The following is a 22,864-nucleotide window of genomic DNA, read 5'->3' as shown; positions in this document are numbered from 1 at the left end:
ACAGAGTTACTCTTTCAGCATGCACAGAGATTGCAGCTTACGCCTGATCCTCGCCAGAAAACAAGGCGAAATACCAAGACCGACATTAATAATAATGACCTTCCAGATGTACCTCTCTCTCTTCCAGATGTACTCTCTCTCTCTCTCTCTCTCTCTCTCTCTCTCTCTCTCTCTCTCTCAGGTATTCTGGGCCAAAGGAAATGTTCCACATTCCGTAATGCTTAAAAAGAACGCTAAGCACACGCCACTGTGAAATGGCCAAATGAGTTTTCTACAGATGATAGAAAAATATCAGACATTAAGAAGAGTATCTTTGACTAATAGAGTTGGGATTTTTTAATCCCTCCAAAGACAATACCATTTCATTCATTCACACATACACACACACCCCATTCTGAGATGTATCACATTTCTTACCTATCTGTAAAGTTATTTCTCTGGGAGTCCAGAGAATACACGAGACATTTCAACTTTTATAAATGAATTTCTTCTTCTTTTTCTGTCTCTACAGAAACTCTTCCTAAATAATTTACAAAAATTAAATTCCATATTAATAAAAAAGAGAGAGCCCCAAATCTGGCACACAGATGCCAAATATATATACAGCAGGGAACGGAAGCCGAGTGTTGGGGGGGGGGGGGATTGGGGGGGCGGCAGTCTTGCTGCTAGCTCAACTGTGTGTTTATCTCCTTCCTGCCTGCAGGTATAATCCAGGGTGGAATTCTGTCCAACTCAAGATCCATGGCTATTTTGCTTTATTGGTTTGTATTGGAAAAAAATGTGTTTTGCGGTTGCTGCTGCTGCGAACTGCTTTGGGAATAAAAGCAGGATGTAATGATTTAAATTATAAATAAGTATAGCCTCATCAAGGTATTCTGAACTGTTGACCCCTAGCATTTCATTGCAGGATAGGTTTGCTTCCAATGATGACAGTATCATATCCAGTTTGAATTCTAAAACTAGCCAACAAATAGGGTGATACAGAACAGAGAATCAAACTCCCCCCCCCCCCATAAAGCACTTATTCATATGACTCATTCATATAATTGCTTAATGAGGAAATGTAATATGGTCAAGTTGCTCCATTAAACAATCATAATGAGAAACATTTAACTCACAGCATCGTTTAAAATATTATCATTGGGGAATATGATAATCGAAGCTCACCCTGCTTTCAGATAGTGTCATATTTATTTTTCCTCCTTTCAACTGACTCAGCGCATTGAGGTCTCAACAACTTCACGGAAATTCTGGCGTTCTATTACTTTATGCTCCCTGCTTCTTGGAGCAGTCATGTGCTGTGGGTCACCACCACTACCCTGACCCGCCCACACCCAGAGACAGGAGATGGAGGGCGAGGGAGCGAGGGAAATTTCCTTTTGTTTGAATGAGCCACTCTCAACTGCCCCCTACCAGGGATAAAAGGCTGCCAACCTGCAAGGGGTGGCTGGCCTGGACAGTACCCCAAGTAAATAAAATCTGCCTGAAACTTAGCAACTTTGTTGTTTTTTTACAGCCACCACTTGGGAGTTATGAATATGTCAATACTGAAAAATATTAATATAGGACAAGTTTCAACGTTAGACAGACTGCCTAAAGTCCAGGCTAGCTATTGATTATGCGCCATCTCACATTATGTGTGTGAGTGAGAGAAAAAGAGATTGCTATTCCCGCCCCTTCCTCCCTTTCCAGGCTATGCAACACGGTTTTACAGGGTTTTTTTTTTTTACTAAGCATACATGCTAAATGTGGGATACATCTGTCAACAGGTGAAAAAAACAACAGGTGAACACTAGAAAGTAAAGAAAACACACAGCTGCTAACTAGCCCTGCTCACAGCACATAAACATCTTTCCCTCTTGAGCAGGGGTCCCCAAACTTTTTAAACAGGGGGCCAGTTCACTGTCCCTCAGTCTGTTGGAGGGCCGGACTAAAAAAAACTATGAACAAATTTCTATGCACAAATGATTGTAAAATGTTTGATTTCACCTTTCAGCCTTTCTGTCACGGTCTATTTTTAGAACAGTGACCAAAGTATGTCAAGTACAGGGTGGGCTCCAAATATTGTTGGGGAGGCTGTGGAATACCTTCCCTTGTAAAAAAAAAAAAAGCAGAACTTTCCCAATGAAGCATTCCATCTAACCCAGGATCAGGTATCTTCCTGGGTTCTTTCCTCCCTAGCAGCCAGCGGCGAGCTTGGTTTTATCTCGCCAGCCCTGGCTGATGCCAATAGGATGGTGGAGAGGCCCGGAACAGAAAGCCTGAGAGCAACACATGGAGTAGCTGAGAGGGAAGGGCGGAGCAGGCGTTGCCACATGTAAGGTTTCCAACTCTGGGTCAGAAAATTCATGGAGATTTGGGGGTGCCATCATGTAATTGCAATCAACAGCTGTTGGGGCCGGTTCCTCCTCTCCCTCGAGCCCCCACTGCACATGAATGGAGCCATTGCTGCCATGCCTGGCGGGCCGGATAAATGCCTTCAGGGGGCCACGTTTGGCCCCTGGGCCGTAGTTTGGGGACCCCTGCTCTTGAGACACAGACCCTGTTCACCCAGCAAAAGTGGGGCCAAGAAAAGACTCTGGTCCATTCTGCACAACACAAATAAAATATTGTTAGGCTGACACATAAAACGTTTCCAGTTGGAATTCTGCACTGCTTTCCCCTCCGAATGTTTGGAAGACGTTCAATTGTAATTTTCTCTCTCTCTCAAAGTGTTTTATTCAGTGAACAGCAATGTGGCAGCGACTTGCTTTGCTTTAATGTGTCTGAGCATTGCCAGCAGCCCCAGCACCAAAGAGATGCTGCGGAGGAGGCAGGGCTCTTTCCAAACTGCCACGTTCCAGAGGCGCTTCCTGGGAGCCACAAACCCCGTTGGAGCTTTGCTGACAATGGACACCTTTATGACAGACCAGAGTATCGTTCTACGAACAGGTATCTGCACGAGATCATTTAGGTCAACTTAAAGATGTAGCAGGATCAAGGAGCAAGATGGAAGAAGTGGGCGTATTACCAAGAAATGAGCGGGTACCCGGTGGCTCGTCAAAACTGATTCCTGGAACGGCTCTGTCATTAATTGTACAGCGATTACAGTCCACGCGTGTGTAAATTTTCCAGGGAACATTTTTTTTGTCTTTATTAAATACTGCACATGTCGGCATTCTTCATACGGTTGTTGTACCCTAGATACAATTGGTATATTCATTGGTTGAGAACAGTAAAGGCCAGTAAACTAACTAATAAACCCCCCAATATGTCCATCTTTGCTGTGTCCAGCCACCTTCTGTTCTGGAAGGACTGCACCATCCTCCCTTTTATGTATTCTTCCCAGGCACCACCTCTTCACCCCGATTGGCCCTAGTCTTCCTTGCAAATCCTCTTTTACCAATCACAAGGCCAGGTTGGTACCTGGGAAATATCAGCCTTCTAGCAACTTTAACATAGGCCTCCCGAAAGCTTCCCGCCCTAGAATCATGACACCTGCAAAGAGCTGGTTTCTTAAGGGCTCCTTGTTTAAGCTGCTCACTAGATCTTAGTGCGTGTGCCATATTTCCCCATCCTGACTTGCTTTCTTTCCCTGGATGGAATTCCCTATGAGCAAAATTACAAAGGTTACCATGTAGGAAACTTCCTGCCATCTGTCGCTTTAACATTTGGCATGCTTCAAATGTGGTATCTCACTTGTAAAAAATCCACTTCGAGGTTGTTCTGGTCTGGAGCAGGGTTCTGTGTTGGGTTTTTTGAAAATCTGTTCATGCTACGATGAATATTACAATATAGGTAATTTTCTGGTTATCTGTGCGTTTGCCAGTTATGCTGTGCTGCAGGTACACGACTGCTGGCATTTCTTTTCAAAGTAATTAAATAAAGAAGGTTAGGACAAGACTTCACCTTCTCAACCCATTTCTCCCTCTTCCCCACATTATGATGTTGATGAAGAACTTACTGCAATGCCCGCAGGAAGGACAATGACGCAGCAGTCACGGAGAAGAAATTTCTTCCTCTGCAGCAGCCAATGAGCCCTGCCGCAGAAAAACAGCTTTGGCCTGCAGTCAGGAAATCCTCAAGGACTTTTCACAGGTTTGCCAATCTCCCAGACTACAGAAATCAGTTCCCCTGGAGAAAATAGCTTCTTGGGACAGTGGACTCCATGGAATTATTCGCCACTGAGGTCCCTCAGGAATGCCCCAATCCAGAGCTGACAATCTTTGTGGCTGGACTTTGTCCAAACACAACCTGTGGAGGCAGGTGACCTGCTGCGTAGCACCCCAGTTTCTTTTCTTTTCCTACACAGTCATGCTGAACTTTCTCCTTGTTCCCACTGACCGTACTGTTGTCCCCTAATGGCCTTCTTTCTGTTACACCATTTTCCTTCGTTCATGGACTAGACACCCTTCTAATGCCACTGATGCAAAACATGATGGCAAAAATTCATTCGTCTGCTGTGAGGACACAGAAAACAGTGCAAAAATAAAGACTCCCCAGTTCAATTCACACGGGTGTAACTGAAACAGATTTCTGAGCTGCACCACCAGCGATGGCAGTCCGGCAGCACCCCAGTCCTGATTCCTTCTCGCTACAGACATGCCCTCAGCCCTGCCTCTCTGGATCTTCTCCAGAAACTGTGGGATGCGATTGAGTTCCGTGTGTGTGTGAGTGCATGTGTGTGCATGCGCATGTCAAAGAATACCAGATTGGATCCAGCTAGCATTTTCCACTGTCTCACCCAATCCCGCTCTCTTCTAGAGGCCCATTCACCAAGTGTATGTCAAGGATCACCTGAATATCCATTTTGATAGTGAGAAGTTCCCCTTCCTTTCACACCAGTAGGAAAACTGCTTGAATCTATTCCTGTGTCACCTGGCATGGTAAAGAATTCAGAGGGTGTCAGTGTAATTGCGTCCATCTATTTGATCACGTTTATACCATATCAAAGGATACATAATGTTCGTGATCCTTATCAGATTGTTGAGGGTTCATATTCTAAGTTATTAGAATTTTTGATCAATTACTCTCAGGTGAGTACGGCTGAACCTGGTCTTTACCCATTTGCCTTCAATGGCATGTCTGAACAGACCCATTGTTGACACTCAACAGAGAAAGCTGTAAAAAAAAACCCCAACTAAAATAGGGAAGAGTGGCTGTCACCGACATCCACAAAAAGAGCAGGGGAGGATTTGACCACAGGAAATTGTTTTCTTCTTAAATCTCAATATCTAAGGCAAAAAAAATAACCTGGGAGAGCTTTTGTTTCAGCTGTGATGATCACACAGGGGCCCCTTTTTAGTTATTGACAAGGCAACATCATCACCGGTAGTAGTAACAACATTTCATTTTTATCCTGAATAACAGAAATGCTCACAGTGGCTTACGAATATTGAATCGTTTAGACTTCTAGTTTCAAACTTGGCTTGTACCCAAAGCTAGATATGGTGCCCTACTTGAGATAGCATGATACCTGTCCTAAAATGAAGGGTAAAGAGAAGGAAAACCTGGAATCAGCCAGCAGTCCTGTTCATTCCCTTTACTGGTGGTGTCATGGCACACGGGATAGCTCTAAGCCTGGCTGTGCCTCTCTGCTGCTGCGAGTCTCTTCTGCCACTCATTGCTGCTTGCTAAAGTGCATTTTACTGCAGACCAAATCATCTCAGAAAACCAGCAAGTATGTCAAAGGGACACTGAAAGTAAAATGTGATGTCACTTAAAGGCTTTCTTGTTTTTTATTAAGGATTTTAAAACTATTGTTAAATGTGCAAGGGATTGCATATAGTTGCTGATACTGGCTGGTGAGCGATGGCGCTATAAATACAATCATGCCAAAATGCGGATTACAAGAAATTACAGAGGCATCTGTGCAGTTTCCATTGGCCAACTTGTGAGCTGCCTGCACAGAATAACTAATGTGAACAAATATATGCCATAAATCCAAATTATCATCATAATTATTGTGTGCGTTTTTTAAAAGGCTGCAGAAGGATAAAAAGAGATTGAGGCTGGGAAGAACAGTCATGAAAGAGCTAGAAAAGATATGTAAGGATAAGGATGTGTTGCAGGTGACCAATATCAAGTTAATTCATGTATAGTATTCCCCATCACAATATGTGGATGTGAAAGTTGGACAATGAAGAAAGCTGAGAGAAAGAAAGTTGATCCATTCAAAAGGTAGTGTGGAGCAGAGGCGAAGCTACCAGCGGAAAGGGGTGTGCACGCTGCACCTGGTGCATGCCTCGGGGGGTAGAAAATCGCCCCGCTGCCCCACTCCACTCCCCCCACGGCACCCCCTGCCCCCACACTTACCTTACTGAAACAGTGCAGGCTGGAGAAGTGACCTGTTCCTTTCAGGCTGGAAACAGCCTGGCGGGAACTACATTTTCCAGGAGACCTTGCGAGCCCCAAGGTCTCATGGGAAGTGTAGTTCCCACCAGGCTTTTTTCAGCCTGAAGGGAATAGCCGCTTTTCCAGGCTGAAGTAAGGTAAGTGTGGGGGGCAGGGGGGCAGGGCACCACGGGGGGGGTGTGGGTGGGGGGTGGAAAACACAGAGTGTGTACTCTGGCCCAGCTACGCCTCTGTGTTGGAGGAAAATTTTACGGGTATCACGGACCACCAAAAAGACAAATAAATGTATACTAGATCACATGAAGCCTGAACTCTCCCTAGAGCAGGGCTGCCAGTTCCAGGTGGGGAATACTGAGAGATTGAAAGAATGGGGCCTGAAGAGGGCAGGGTTTAGGGAGGGGAGGGACTTCAGTGGGGTCTGACACCATATAGAGCCCACCTTCCAAAGTGACCATTTTCTCCACATGAACTGATCTCTTTTGCTTGCAGATCCATTGTAATCCCAGGAGATCTCCAGCAGCCACTTGGAGGGCAGCACAACTTGGATGTTGGCAACTCTGCCCTCGAAGCTAAAAAGGCTCAACTGAGGTTCTTGCACTTTGGCCACCTCATGAGAAACCAGGAGTCCCCGGAAAGGACCGTCATGCTAGGGAAAGTGGGAGGCAGCAGGAAAAGAGGAGGACCCCCCGTGAGATGGAGGGACTCTACCAGGGAAGCCACGGCCCCCGTTGTGCAACACCTGAGTGAGGCTGTTAATGGTGGGGTGCTTTGGAGGCCATTAATTCATAGGGCCCCATCGTCAGGCCTGGCATCAATGGGCTGGCTCCAAGGGCACACTTGCACTTGCTGCTATCTGTATGTTCACGGGCCATCCTGTTTCAATCGCCGTGCTTGTAACGAGTGAAGTGGGCCTCCCTCTTCCTCCGCTCCCTGGGGCAGGAGTGAGACTAGGGCGCATCCTTGAATCTTGGAACACGTAGCAACACTGACCTAAATACTGCGCTTCTCTTATTCATCCTATTGTGGGAACAGGTGGGAAGGGGGAGTCGGGGAAAAGCAGGAGACTCGGGCGATATATGCCGGCTGCAGGAGCCGGGGTCCCAGCTCTGCCCTCTTGCAGCGAAGGTCCCGACAGTTCAATAAAGCTCCTGAACCTTCCACGAGTCTCAATTTTTGACTGGAGTGCCTCCTGACACCCATAAATTGGAAGGAACTTAACCCACACATGGAAGGACAGATGACATTTGCACAGCAATATACTCAGATTTCCAAGGGCTGAAATGCTCAGACCAGTGCTAAACCAAAACACGCGGTGGAGAGTGAAATCAAATACTGAGAAGTCGGCGGCACAATCCAGTTTCTTCCTAGCAGTGATGTGGTAGCCACTGGCTTCCCTCCCGCCCTCTGGTCATCTTTGCTTCACGCTCTATAATGTTGTCATTGTGCATATGGACTGCCCCTTCCATCCCGATTAGTTATTTCAAACAGCAAACTTCAACTTGGCTACTAGAAAACAGCCATCTGTCTTCTTAATGTATGCAAATGCTCTGTGATAATGATGTTTATGGCATAATAATTAAACAGCTGAGTGTCAATTGCTACACACAGTCAGCTCATTTACAAAACGATACAAAGTAGGTAAGGCAGGGTGACAATTGCTTTGCATTCAACTCTGCTAAGATAAGAATATGAAAGCTTTCTACACAGAATCCTTTATCAGGCAAAAGATGTGGAGTGGAAGCCAGAAACTTTACATGGTGCTTATTAATGCACACTTACAATCAGCAGATATTTGCGTAGTGGGGAAATGAGGCTGCTGGGAATTGGCCACAGCTGGACGGCGCTTCCCACCACCCAATGAATGTGCCCGTAGAACTCTGGAAACCCCCATCCCCTCCGAATCCCCTCCCCGGTTATGCAAAGCGGAAGGGTAACTAATCCAAATGGAATCCTGGCTCCTTCCGTGCTCTGCATTTCTGAACTGCAAATGCAGCCACGTGGAAGTTTTCCGCACCCTTTACCTGCCCCCTGTTTTCTGCATCACGGGACGGCTTTTCTAGACTTTTAAAAGAGATCAGTAATCGTCCCACCACTGTAACATTTAACGACAGTGTTACGTCTGCTGCCAATTTGAAGTTGCAGAGGTGCCTCAATCCTAACAAGATTTTCAGCAATTAAAATCTGTGCGCAACCTTAATGCATACTTGCTTCCTTTCCCTCCTTCCCCCCAGCAAGGATGCTGGGGTGCCCTGAGGCCACCAGGGGGAGGTTTGACCTGGCAGCCTTGCGCCCTGGAATTCCCTTCCTTTCCCCCCTTTCTTCTACCCTCCCCCCCAGAGAGGACATTGGGGTGCCCCCAGGCCGCCCGATGGACCAGCTGCCTTCCTCATTCTGGGTGACAAGGCTGTCTTGCTTGCTGGAGTGAAGGGAGGTGTGCATGTCAATTGGGGGGGGGGAGGACACCATCCTGCCTCCTCTGCAGATCTGAGTCTGGGCCGGGGGAGGGGAGGCTGCAAAGCCAGGGAAGGTAGGAAGAGGTAGATCTGGACCCCAGGGCTTGGAGCACCAGGAGGGAGTTGATGGGTGATGAATGCCCACCTGCGGTGGTCATGGCAGGCAGTAATGCCGCTGCTTCTTAGCATACCAAGTGAAGTCGTTACGGCAGACGCAATGAAGAGACAAGACGCACCGATATCATCCGGTGGAGAGAAGCCAGCGGCAGGCTAGTGCGATCCGTGGATCTGGCTAATCTGCTGTACCGTGGTCCCTGGCACCTTTTATTAGGGTTTGGGGAAGGCGGGAGAGCGGGAGAAGGTTGCGCAATTCATAGCCTGTGGGGGCAGTGCACGTGCAGGAAGAAACGTCTCTGTCTAGGTCAATTCCACATCTGGGGGTCTTGTGACCCATGACTCAGGCGACCTGTGAGTCAGGGGGATCTCGTGATGGGTGTGTGTGTGCACCCAGAAGGGGACAGATGGCGCAGGCATTCCTGTGTACTTTCTGAGACTCTGCTGGGTTCGCGGGCTCACCCCTACAACCAAGCATACCATAAGTGTACCTGAGTAATCACTACTAATTAACAGCAGCCTGCAGGATTAAATTATGCACATGAATAATGGCATTATTTGAATTAAAAGTCACTACATTTTTTAAAAAGATTCTCAAAAGTAGACATTCTATGTAGTTATGCAAGCAAACACTTTGAATATATAGAGAGTTCTTAATATTACAACATTTTGACTCTCACATTCCATCTCTCATATTATGTCGTCTGTTTTTTAAAGTATTTTAAACCATCACAAACGTTTTTTTATTATACAAACTGCCTACGCTCAATAGGCCCACCCACATTCGATCGCTATTCAACATTTCAAATGATCAGGTTAATCTTCTATGCCGTAAAAAATGCTCCTTCCAGCTGCCATTTGTCAAGGATCAAAGCTGCTCCCCTGATCTCCTGATCTCAAGAACCGATACGATGCCAGATGCCAAGAGAGCCAGCCGGGCACCGTGGTTAAGAGCACTTGAACTCCAATCTGGAGAATGGAGTTTGATCCCCCCCCCCTCCCAATATGAGTTGGCGGGCTCTTATCTGGTGAACTGTAGTTGTTTCTCTGCTCCTACTCATGAATCCTTCTGGGTAACCTTGGGCCAGTCAAAGTTCTCTCAGAACTCTCTTGGCCCCACCTGCCTCCCAAGGGGTCTGTTGTGGGGAGGGGAAGGAAAGGTGATTTTGAGCCATTTTGAGTCTTCTTACAGGAGAGTAAAACGGGGTAAAAAATCCAGAGCAGCAGTGGCGTAGGAGGTTAAGAGCTTGTGTATCTAATCTGGAGGAACCGGGTTTGATTCCCAGCTCTGCCGCCTGAGCTGTGGAGGCTTCTCTGGGGAATTCAGATTAGCCTGTGCACTCCCACACACGCCAGCTGGGTGACCTTGGGCTAGTCACAGCTTCTCGGAGCTCTCTCAGCCCCACCTACCTCACAGGGTGTTTGTTGTGAGGGGGGAAGGGCAAGGATATAAGGGGTAAGCCCCTTTGAGTCTCCTGCAGGAGAGAAAGGGGGGATACAAATCCAAACTCTTCTTCTTCTTCGGGTCCAGAATATGGTGCTTATGGGCACCAACGTGCCCTCGGACCATTTCCTTGGTGTCCACCAATTGTTTTCAGAAAGTAGGTGGGCCCAGGCAGGGCAGCGCAACTTCTGATTGGCCTTTGGAGATTTGATTGAAGGAGAAACATTGTTTCGGCAACGCAGCTACTGCAGCGCAAGTATTTTTACTGCATGACTGAAGGCGTGTGCAAGAAGATATTTTGAAACAGCATAATCACTTTGAAAAGGAGAGGTTCTGCCTGAAATGCTGGACAGTTATTACTAGTTATGCACACCCTCATGCTTTGATGTTTTGAGGCCGGGCCCACTGTGCGGCAGCCACTTCAGCTGCACCCACCACCCTGCGTCAGAATGCCCACGGGCCCTGCGAGCTCAAAATGACTGGGGACCCCTGCTGTACACCAAGGAGCCAACTTCTGGCCCCGTTTATCTGTGGATTCCACAATACTGCGCCTGAGTCAACAGGATACAGAACCCAAACACTCCCAGCCATAGTTGGCGCATGTTTTCACAACTACCCAGGCTGGCCCTGCATACCTCATGATTGATTGATTGATTGATTGATTGATTGATTGATTGATTGATTGATTGATTGATTGATTGATTGATTGATTGATTGATTATTTGTTTGTTTGTTTGTTTATTTATTTGGTCTTGTGTACCGCCCTACCCCCGAAGGGCTCAGGGTGGTGAACAACATAAACACATATATACAATAATCCTTAAATACATTAAAACAATTTAAAAGCAGCACTCAATAACAAACAATGTCTGCATTAACACTCATTAAAACCCTCCCAGGGGGGGGGAGAGAGGGTCTCATAAATGACAAGAGACCCAAAGGTGGAGAAGAGAAGGAGGGGGGGCATAGGTGTCCGAAAGCATAGGTGATGCTTCTAAAGCATAGGTGTCAAGCTCGCGGCCCTCCAGATGTTATGGACTACTGTTCCCATCATCCCCTGTGAGCATCATGCTGGCAGGGGATGATGGGAACTGTAGTCCATAACATCTGGAGGGCCGCGAGCTTGACACCTGTGTCCTAAAGGATGGATTCAGGGAACAGCAACATGACAGCGACCAGCTTTGCTTCGCCGTGTCTGTCCTGCTATAGTGTCAGCAGCCCGGGCAGCGCAGAGGAGGAAGTGCTCTTTTCAAACTGTCACATTCCAGAGGCGCTCCCCAGCAAACTGTCTTGTTTTTGCACTGAAGGGCCCTCTGGCAGCCCTCTCCAGCAATAGGCTCTCCTCTTGGCTGCCAGGCTTCCTGGCCAGGGGCAGCCCGAACTAGTCCTCCGTTTCTGGACTGCCTGACCCAGCAGCCGCTCTGAACCAGGGGCGGGTGGAAAAGAGCAGTGAGGCAAAAATGGCTTCGTCCGAATCCCCCAAATCGTGCGATTATTTCTCATGTTCCAGGACTGCAGATTCTGGGACTGAGATCTCGGCCAAATGGCGCCCAGGGCAACACCTGCTCCGGGCGTCCCCACGCAACCCCCCCCCCCCCCGGTGCCCTACTTACCTTAGCTAAAGAGCAGCTGGGCTAGGAGGAGTAGCCTGAAGCAGTTGGTCCCGGGCGGCCCGCGGCAGGCTCCTGGCCCAGCTGCTCCCAGCCTGGCTGCTCAGTGGCATGGGGGGGGAAGCAGGGGGGTATAGGGGGCAATTTTGCGCCCCCCACGATTAACCGGCCTGCGCCCGGGGACATGTGACACCAGATGTCCCCGTGGCTGGTACGCCCCGGCACAGCTCTGTGGCTGGCCTCCTTCTTTAAAGCACAGAAAGAAACGGCCGTGTCCTTCTGCTGCAATAGATTCTGTGCTAGACTGGAGTCCAGCAGCACCTTGGAGAGCAGCCAGATGTTTGTGGTCTGAGCCTCCGGTGCAGGGAGCTGCTCTGCCTCTCTTCAGCTGGTCCCTCCAAACTCATTCCGGGCTTTAAGGATATACTGGATGCGAGTGCAGCTCTTCCCCTCTCTCTCTGTGTGTGTGTGTGTGTGTGTGTGTGTGTGTGTGTGTGTGTGTGAGAGAGAGAGAGAGAGAGAGAGAGAGAGAGCAGGGGGAAATGAGGGAGGTGGGAATCTATCGGGGGATCACTGTCCCTGCAGAATGACATATCTTCTGTTGCAAGATGGAAGCAATGACATTGTGCTGAGGTGACACCCGAGCACTTGGTTTTTGGCCCCCGGCAGAACCCCACTGCTTCCAGTTGGTACGGGAATGTGTGTTATCATGTGAGGATGACAACTGTGCCTTCCCATTTGGCTGACTGGTTTCCTCCCACCAAGGAGGAGGAGGAGGAGGAGGAGGAGGAGGAGAAGAAGGAGAAGGAGGAGGAGGAGGAGGAGGAGGAGGAGGAGGAGGAGGAGGAGGAGAATGAGAAGGATTTATACCTCACCTTTCTCTCCTGTAAGGAGACTCAAAGGGGCTTACTATCTCCTTTCCCCCCCACAACAAACACCTGGTGTGGCTGAGAGAGCTCTGAACTGTGACTAGCTCGAGGTCACCCAACTGGCATGTGTTGGAGTGCACAGTCAAACCTAGTTCACCAGATAAGCCTCCACAGCTCAAGTGGCAGAGCGGGGAATCAAACCCGGTTCTCTAGATTAGAGTGCACCTGCTCTTAAGTGGGCAAATGGGGAGCCCAAATCTTGATTCATGGCGCTCACCACCCCAGTGAAATGAAAAGTGAAATACAGAGAATGAATCATTATTAGTCACTTTGCTGAGGAGCCCAATAGGACCCTTCAAACTCTCATAACGCCAGTGAGGGGAAGAGGTGGATCTGGGCAGCACACACACACACACGCCGCCACTGGCTGGACCAGGTATCAAGATATTTCATGGAGTCTGTGGAAATTTTGAGAAAAATTCTCTGTAACCTGACTTAAGCTTTTCCACTACCATTTGAAATAACTGGCTCTTGCTTCTTGGGCGAGAGGGGGACTTACATCAGACCTTTTTCTAACCGCACAACAGATTGGCATGGCCACCATTCAGTTCAGGAGCTCAGAGGCCGCCTTTCCGTTTCCTGAAGCAAAACGCCGTAAAAAGACAGCAATAGAGCCTGCTGCTGCGTGACCCCCTCTGGGCAGTTTTAGGAGAAGGCTTCACAGACGGGGTGAGCTCCAGTGTTACCGCAACACCTTATCAAAATTCTTCTCCAGGGTTTGCCACAGTGGCTTCAGACAAGTGGAGGCCCCCGAGGAGTCTGGAGTGTTTTCCAGGGGCTTCCACCTGAGGCACCATGTTGCCTTTTCCACTTAACCTCTTTCTTTTCTTTCTTTCTTTCTCCCAGCAGTGGAAGTGCAGGAATTTCCCAGGATCGGGCGTCTCTGGCACTCGATTTCCAAGTGGCCAAGAGGTTGCCCTACTTGCCCTGCTCCCTCCCTTGCAAGTGAACAGCAGATGCTTCTCTGAGTTCAGACTCCACTGTGGCATTTTGCTGATGGAAATAAGCGCATGAGGGCCGAAGGAGCCTTTCTGTCCATTTTCCTTTCTTCTGCCTCAATTTCCCTGCTGCTATCTCCACTTTCATCCAGACTTTCCATGTTGAAAAGCACGCTCACATTATACTTTTCACAGTTCTCCATTCTCTCTCCACGAGAGGTCAGGAATAGAGATAAAAAGGTATTTAAGAGCAAAATGACAGTCACTTATGCAGACGTAATTATAATTAAAATATTCATTTCCACCTGCAGTCAATTTTAAGTAGATGATAGAAACACGTATGGGCTGGAAGTGAAACATCTGGATACTCTGAATCAAGGAGAGGGGGAGGGAGACAAACTCGGAGGAAATGTGGCCATTCCAAAGCTGACACAAAGGATCACAGTCATACCAAAATGACCAGGTGCCGAATGCCTGAAGCAGAGGTACCCTCATATCACAAAGGGAAAGCTAATGGGCCTGATTTCATTATCCCCACTTCCATTGAAAGGAAATTGCAGCTTGAGAAATGGGAACCAATGGAGGCTTTCATGGAAATGAGCCCTGATGAATACAGAGAGGCCTGCAGGTCACTACCCAGGGAAAAGGTCTGTGGTTATGGTAACGTTTGAAATTCTGCATTAAAAACACTCCGACCGGTTCTGAGGAACTCCTCTGAAGGCCACAGGCATCGGCATTCGGAGGGAAAGGCTACATTAGTCCACTTCCCAAATTTCCCAGGGTAGATTTTGCACTGTGTTGTTTGTAGTCTTTTCTCACAGGGACTCAAGGTGGATTATACACAGGGAGTCAGGACAATCAACAAAAGGAGGCGTTCAATAAACAACGCATTAGGATTTTAGAAGTCTGGAACGACTGGAAAGAACTGAAGCCCAGCCTAACTATTAACATGAGACATTAAGTGACACAGAAGTTACATAAAAGGATCAAACTTATAATAAGCTGTACGCAACATTACAGACCACAGTCCCAACCATTTATCCAAACAAGGCTAACCCACTCCACGTCCAGCCAAAAACCTGTCAGGAGGATAATAAGGCAATAACTCTTTAGCCAGAACTCTGAATCATCTTTACTCCTTATAATCATAGGTAATGTATTCATTTGTTAGCACAATCACTTTCACAACTGTTAGACTGGTTTTATGTTATGTCTTACAATTTTTTGAAGTACTGCATATACTCATGTATAAGTCGAATTTTTCAGCACATTTTTAATGCTGAAAAAGCTCCCCTCAACTTATATGCGGGTCATTAAAAAAAATTGTGTTTTTACTTTGCTGGCCAGCAGGGGGCGCGGTTTTTATGCTAGTGGCACCAAAATTTCAGGGTACCCTCAGAAGACTCTCCTGATGATACCAGCCAAGTTTGGTAAAGTTTGGTTCTGGGGGTCCAAAGTTATGGACCCCCAAAGGAGGTGCCCCCATTCCCCATTGTTTTCAATGGGAGCTATTAGTAGATGGGGCTACCCTTTTGAGGGTCCATAAATTTGGACCCTCTGAACTAAACTTCACTGAAACCTGGCTGGTCCCATCAGGAGAGTCTCTCTTTCTATGACTCACCAGCCAGTGCTCTTTGGTGAAGTTTGGGTCAGGGGATCCCAAAAGTTATTGACCCCCAAAGTTGGGATGTTCCCCATCCCCCCATTGTTTACAAAACAGGAAGCTAATAGATTTTTCATTCTCTGATAATATTCCCTCTTCAAATCTAAGTTGGGTTACATTTGGACATGACAGATGATGATGAGGAATCCAGCTCTTTGAAGGATTTTTAACTCTTGTGTTTTAGCTTGGTTGCTGGTTGAGCTAAAAGGTTTTTGTACTTTTAAAAGTTATTGTTGATACCTATATTGTTCTTGTTGACCCTCTTTTCCAATTTCTACAGAGCCAGTTTACTGTGTTTCTTTGAAATAAATATTCAAAAACATTTAACCTACTGATGCCTCAATTGATGTAATTTTATTGGCATCTATTTTTATTTTTGAAATTTACCAGCAGCTGCTGCATTTCCCACCCTCGACTTTTACGCGAGTCAATAAGTTTTCCCAGTTTTTTTTGTGGTAAAAATCAGGTGCCCCTCGAATTTATATAAAGCGGGCTTCGAGCTTCTATACACGAGTATATACGGTATATTATACAAACCTCTGAAAAGAGATTCAGCTTAGCCAGCACTGGAAATCTGAACTAGTTTAATTATTTGGGGATGTTAATGAATTGCCCTGACCTGGACGGCCCAGGTTGATCCTGGCCAATATTTGGATGGGAGACAAACCAAGGGATTCCAGGGTCGTTATGCAGAGGAACGCCATGGCAAACCACCTCTGAACATATCTTGCCTTGACAACTCTACTGGGTTACCATAAGGCTCCTGACACACCCACACATTTGAATAAGTTGCCAAAGCTTTGTGTGTGAACTGGGGAAGTCAAGTGACGAGCGAAGGCCCTGCGTCTTCTAGGTTGAATTCCCATATGTCTGCATCACATTTTGAGCCCTTGGCCATAGATTCTGAATGGTTTTTCATCAGGGATTTCACTTTGTGGTTATCTAAAATTTGAACCTTGGAAATATGAAAAGTTACTTGCATATATTCGGGTGCTTCCAGTGGAAAGTTTAATGGGGGTGGGGGGCAACTGCCACCTACTTAGACACACACACGCCTGGCCTGCAGGCCTCAGCAGCGCACCACATACCTTTGGGTAGGACTTTCATGGCTCCCTTTCCAGCCATTTACCTGTCCCACCTGACTGTTGATCCTTGCCCTTCTCACCAGCCCTCCCACCCATCACCTGCACTCACGGCCTCCTGCACGACATTCACACCATTTCCTCACCAGCACTGGCTGTTGCGTGCAGCTGCTGTGGTCGATAAGGAGAGCTGCCGTGATGCCACGCCTGCATGCAGTGGCCCATGCGTGCTAGGAGGCTGGGAGGAGGGGTGGTGGAGTGCTTGCAAGCAAATGCACAGGGAGAGAGCCAAGGACGTATGGTAGGTGAGGTTAACAGCTGGAGGAAGGTCTGTGATGATGGGCCTGCCTCAGAGCACCCTGACGCCAGCCCTGTCCCGGACCAGAGGCATAGCTATAAGGGGGCGAGGGGGCGCTGTGCACCGGGTGCATGCCAGTGAAGGAGGAAAATCACCCCTGCCCCCTTCCCCCCTCGCTCCGCCTCACCTCGCCAGATCTGGACCATTTTCAGGTGGCAGAAAAAGGTAAGTGAAGGGGTAGAGGTGGGGGTGGGGGCGGGAGGCACCCGGGCACCATTTTGCCCGGGGAGCCATTTTCTCCCCCTACGCCCCTGTCCTGGACAACTTCCTTTCCATACATTCCATTCTGCTTGCATTGTTGCTCCAGTTGTTATTATGGACCAACAGAGGCCAACATAAGAGTGTTAAATAACAATATGGCTTAAGTGAACTGCGAACTTTCAGCTTCGCAGGGCTGTCAAACGGGATCTGTGTCTGCACACCCGCAAACACGCAGGCTGCCAGAAATAGGTTTTGGAGGGCAGGGAGAAAGGGGCAGGGGCCCAGCCAGCGTGGGAGTGCCTTCCTTTCCTTTCAGCCCACACTGCCCTGTGAGCAGCCAGGGCAAGTGGCCCCGCGTTGCCAAAGCTATTGAGTGACTCTCCCTGTCTCGCCACATGGTGCCGTCATGGGCTATCCAGTAGACAGGAGTTCCAAATGTGATCCAGTGGAGGAGAGACGGTTGTGAAGTTGGGGATCTTGGAGCTGGAGCAGTCTGGAGATTCTCCTGCTTTCCTGATTATTTCCCTAGCGATCCCCTGCCTCTGTCACCTTCTCCGCTTGCCAATGTGATGTGAAAACAACAATAGGTAATTTCGATTCAGTAAAGGAGACCTGTGCTTGGTGAAGGAAAGAGTCCCCACAGTAAAAAATATTTCAAAAACAGCAGATATCGCTGTGGTTGATTTAAAGCAGGCCTTTCCTCACAAGGTGAAACTTTTACTAGCTGAGATAAAGAGTCTGTACCCTACGTGATTATGCTGAACTCACTGTTGGCAAATAAAGCAATTTTCCTTCAGGCTGTTGGGAGCCAATAGACACTGCTACAACAGCGTGTTTCCAGTTGTCCAAGGAAATACATCTTTTGTCAGAGAAGAGCAGCTGTTATGCTAGAGTCCCGTGGTGGCGAACCTTTGGCACTCCAGTTGTTATGGACTACAATTCCCATCAGCCCCTGCCAGCATGGCCAGCATGGCAGGGGCTGATGGGAACTGTAGTCCATAACATCTGGAGTGCCAAAGGTTCGCCATCAGTGTGCTAGACGGTTCATGGTGGAGTGGATGGCCCATAGTAAAGCTATGGCATTATGGGACTGTCCCATCCAAGATGGGACAACAGCAATTCTGGCTTGGTTCATAAATCTAACATTTTCCAAAGATTTTTTTTAATAAGTCTGAGCTTAAGCAGAGAAACAGATACAATGTCGTTAAAAATATCACATAGAGTAATATGTGTAAAATTGTGTGAAATGTATAAAACATTTATCAACATTTTATATAGGGTAAAATGTTCATAAATCTAACATTTTCCAAAGATTTTTTTTTAAAGGGGTCTGAGCTTAAGCAAAGAACTGTGAATAGCAGGCAGGACAGTTGCAATGTCGTCAAAATGTGACATAGGGAAGTCATTACTGTACAATGTGCTCAAAAATCTCCTTAAGTTTGACAGGATTTGTATTGTTTCTTGTAGGTCAGATCGTCCATTTTGAAACGGCCTCATTGGCTGCCAGTCTGGGACCACACGGAGCTTTTGCCCAGAATTCCGAAGGCTCCAGCAGGTTGAGGACCCTGCTCTGAAAATGTCTTAGTGGAAGGCACCACTTCAGGTATCTTTTGAAGGGAGCTGAGAGTTTATGCCCCCCAAGTCTCACTGGTCTATGAAGTGAGGCTGGAATCAAATCTGGTTCTTGTACTGCAGGCCAACATGGCTGCCCTCTGAAACCATGTGGACCCTCAAAGGTGTATACCCATTGTCTATTAGCTCCCCTTGGAAACAATGGGGGATGTGGGCACCCCTTTTGGGAGTCCATAACTTTGGACCCCCTGAACCAAACCTCGCCTAACTTGGGTGGTATCATCAGGAGGGTCTCCTGAAAAATCCCTGAGATTTTGGTGCTGCTAGCCTAAAAACTGTGCCCCCACAGGCCAAAAACTGAAAAAACACTAATACAAAAACCACACAAATGAAACTGGAATGTTTGCACCTTCACTGGGGGGCGCCCGGGGACATGGGGTACCCCATGACCCTAGGCAAATATGTCACTGAGAGGAAGACTCATCTCTTGTCTTGAGCACCCCATCAAATGGAGCTTCACGGGATTGCCATGAGTTGGCTGTGACTCAGCAGGACGTTTCACCTTAAATTTCGGTGGCGCCTTTCAAAAGAACCTCTTTCTAGTCCCACACAGGCTAATGGAGCCATCAATGCAGATCAACAGGGACACAAATATAACAGGCACTTTCAGGTGTCCTTGTGGCAAAAAGGTTTGGCAAATGGCAAACGTGAGGGATGCTAACAGCTCTAATTAAGGATTTGCCTGTATGGCTACGATCATAGTGCCTTACTTGAAAAAAGAAAACTTGGAGAGAGATCAAAACGAATAACTATTTGTGGATCATTAAACATAAATTTACAGTCATTTACAGATTGGATGCGGTTCTGATAGATATGGAGCAGAAAATTGGATTATTAATTGGCACCGCTACCCCTGTTAGGAATGACATAAAATCTGAAAGGCAAACTTTTTAAAGTTTATGGATCTGTGAAATAAGATATACAATGATATAAAGTCATATCAGGAATGATGATCACAGGAAAGCAAAAGTTAATGCCAAATCACAGACATTTACCACGCACACAAATGCGTCATTTTCTCCTCCCAGTTGGGGAGCGATTGAAATGCTGGCACAGCTACCGTTTGCCTAGCATCAGCCCCACCCCCCCACCCCCCCGGCAACCAAGCCCCTGGGTCTGGGGGTTTGGGCCCCTTCAGCCTCCTCCCTCACTCCTTCCCCTAATTCTACCCTCCACAAATCTCCAGGAATTTATGCAGCTTGGATTGGCAACCCTGTCACCACCAGACGTGGCAGGGGCAGCTGTGAGCAAACCTTCAGACATGTTTGAGACGCTCAGGTGCAAACAAACCACCCACTGGACTTCAGGGATCTGTTAGGCTCTCGCTACTGGCAAGAAGGGGCCAGCTACAAGGATTCCAGTCCTCCTTTTAGAGCCCGCGGCAAGAGTCGTGGGCCACAAGAGGAAGGCTCCTAGCCAGGAAGGAGCTGGGGAAAGCCACACCTCCAGGTTCAAGGTGCAGGGCCCCCGCTGCCACCCAGAGGGAAGTGGAGATGACCAGCTATCACCTGACATTGGCTGCCCATCTTGTCTCACCTGTGTGGTCACCATGAGGCCCCCCAGGGAATCCTCACTTTCCCAGGTTTAAGGAAAAAAGGACACAAAATCATTTCTATCAAGTATTTTGCAAATCATTGACTTTTTTAAAGCCAATATTTAGAAAAGGAAGAATGATATGGAATTTTGTAGTTCTAAATGTAAGAGTGGAAAGATTGGAGACAAAGAGCTATACCTGGAAGACAAACTCCATTTGGCGGCAGTGCCTGGATGCAGGAATCCAAGCAAGCCGTCCCCTGTTCACAACTGAGGATTATACAATTGCAGGCAGGATTCCACAGGTTTGTTGTCTAATCAGGATAGGCTGGAGATTTCGGAGGGGGGGCCAGCGGAGGGTGGGATTTAGGGAGGGGAGAGGCCTCAGCAGGGTGCATAATGTCATTGGCTGTAAAGACCCTCCAAAGCTGCCATTTTGTCCAGGGGAGCTAATTTTGGCCATCTGAAGATCAATTTTGGTCAGGGGCAGAGCCCCCACCTCCCCCCCTGCACCAACTCGGCTCCCAGGTCGCTACGGGGGAGGAGGGGATGGAGCCCATGGGAGGGGAGTGAAATCACCCCCACGCCTCACCCCCTTCCCTCCTCAGCCGGCCCCGGCCCCACCAGGCTGCTCCTTCAGCCGATGGAGGTTGAAGGAGTGGCCTAGTGGGGCTGCCAGAGGGCACCCCTTGGCCTGGCCCCACCCCACCCCACCAGGCCCAGCGGAGGCTGCAGCTGAGCACCCCTCGGTCCTGCCCTACCAGGATGCCTGAGACCGCTGCCGATTCAGGTAAGTGGGGCGTGGGGGGCCTAGCTACCACGGGATGTGGGGGTTCATGGAGGGGCAGGGGTGCCATTTTGCCCCAATTGCCATTTTCCCCCACTACACCTCTGATTTTAGTAGCAGGAAGTCTCCAAGTGCCACCAAGAAGAAGAAGAAGAAGAAGAAGAGTTTGGATTTATATCCCCCCTTTCTCTCCTGCAGGAGACTCAAAGGGGCTGACAATCTCCTTGCCCTTCTCCCCTCACAACAAACACCCTGTGAGGTAGGTGGGGCTGAGAGAGCTCCGAGAAGCTGGGACTAGCCCAAGGTCACCCAGCTGGCGTGTGTGGGAGTGTAGAGGCTAACCTGAATTCCCCAGATAAGCCTCCACAGCTCAGGCAGCAGAGCTGGGAATCAAACCCGGATCCTCCATATCAGAGTGCACCTGCTATTAGCCCCTACGCCACTGCTGCTCCTACGCCACCAAGAGGTTGGCAGCTCTACACCTACAGACCTCGCTACACAGTCGAGGCTGAGCGCCAATTCTGCCGCCTGATAGCCCCTCATGAAACAATGCAATTTACCAGGGAGTTTCAAGGGACATCTGGCAAAGGGAAGGCAAAATTGTGACTCTTCCAGCTTAAGGGAAACTGGGTCATTTACTCACCTTCCATTTTCCTTTTCTCATTAAGACGTACAATGGACCTTTCACTTTCAATTTTCCCCCCTCTGTGTTGAATTTACGAGTACATATTTATATTCATAAAGGTTATATGAAAGTCAACACTTGAAATGTAAGCCTTTAAGTATTTATGTTGAGGCCTAATCAGAAGCATCCCAGGACAGCCACGCTAGCACGGAAGGTTCAGCCCACGGCACCCCTTGGCAGCCGCTCCTGCCTCAAGAAGTAATCTGCTCTTCCGCGCTTCAGTGACAGAGGCGTCTCGCAGTCATTCGGCAGCTTTGTGACTCACGGACGTGAAAGGCTGAGAAGGCGGCTGAGACGGTGTGAGGCTCAAAGCTACTCCTACCCGTGGAGTTCTGCTGATCGCCTGACGTGTCCATATGGGCCTCTCACCCCCAGAATTTCAGAGCTGAGACAGTTACTCCTCCCACCTTGTGAGACATCCCAACCCTTGCGTGGCAGGTAGTTGGCCACCGAAGTCCTTAAAAAAACCCAGACTCATTCATTTAGATTGTGCCTCAGCTTTGAACTGTTATTTTTACAGCCTTTACAATGGCTTTTATCATGTCTTTTCATGTTTTATTCATATTGGAAGCAGCCTCAAGTTCCACAAGGGAGAAAGGTGGTTAATAAATATTATAAATAAATAAACAGATCAGCATAAGTATGAAGACCAACCTAAGAGGAAGAGTATGGCTCATGGTGTCCCATGTGTTTCTTAATAATAGGAGACCCTGGACCAACAGATATATTGACATAACTACAAAATGGCTGCCTAAATCACAAGGCGCCTGGCCTTGGGTTCGGGCGCCATACTTTCATACTTTCATATTTTTATAATCTCACTGGTATATATATTGTATTGATGCTGCTTATTTTATGAATTTTGTAAATTGTTTTAATTTGTTTTAACTTATTTACTCTGTGTATTGTTGTTTGGACAATCGTATATGATATTGTGTCTGGCCTTGTGTACTTACCAGAGGGCCTCCTTCTCGGGATGGGCGGGTTTTATAAAATGTATATATAAATAAACATGCCATAAATAAATAAAATGCTATAAATAAATAAATAAATAAATAAAATAAATAAATAAAATAAATAAATAAAATAAATAAATAAATAA

General features: G+C 47.7%; 1 protein-coding gene and 1 long non-coding RNA gene across 2 annotated transcripts in view; both read right to left on the bottom strand.

Moving 5' to 3' along the window:
* The window catches only part of ERBB4 (erb-b2 receptor tyrosine kinase 4), a 751,441-nt gene that overhangs the window by 709,624 nt on the left and 18,953 nt on the right, over positions 1–22,864 (bottom strand). The window lies entirely within an intron of this gene.
* LOC125425926 lies at positions 3,476–14,211 on the bottom strand. The gene is made up of 3 exons (XR_007243476.1): positions 14,001–14,211; positions 11,631–11,633; positions 3,476–3,487 (listed from the first exon to the last, which is right to left on the bottom strand). It is a non-coding gene; the product is annotated as an uncharacterized LOC125425926 (long non-coding RNA).

This window comes from Sphaerodactylus townsendi, linkage group LG02 (genome assembly GCF_021028975.2).
Source record: "Sphaerodactylus townsendi isolate TG3544 linkage group LG02, MPM_Stown_v2.3, whole genome shotgun sequence".
Taxonomy (NCBI): Eukaryota; Metazoa; Chordata; class Lepidosauria; order Squamata; family Sphaerodactylidae; genus Sphaerodactylus; species Sphaerodactylus townsendi.
The sequence above is the reverse complement of the archived record's forward strand: the minus strand, read 5'-3'. Positions and strand labels throughout refer to the sequence as shown.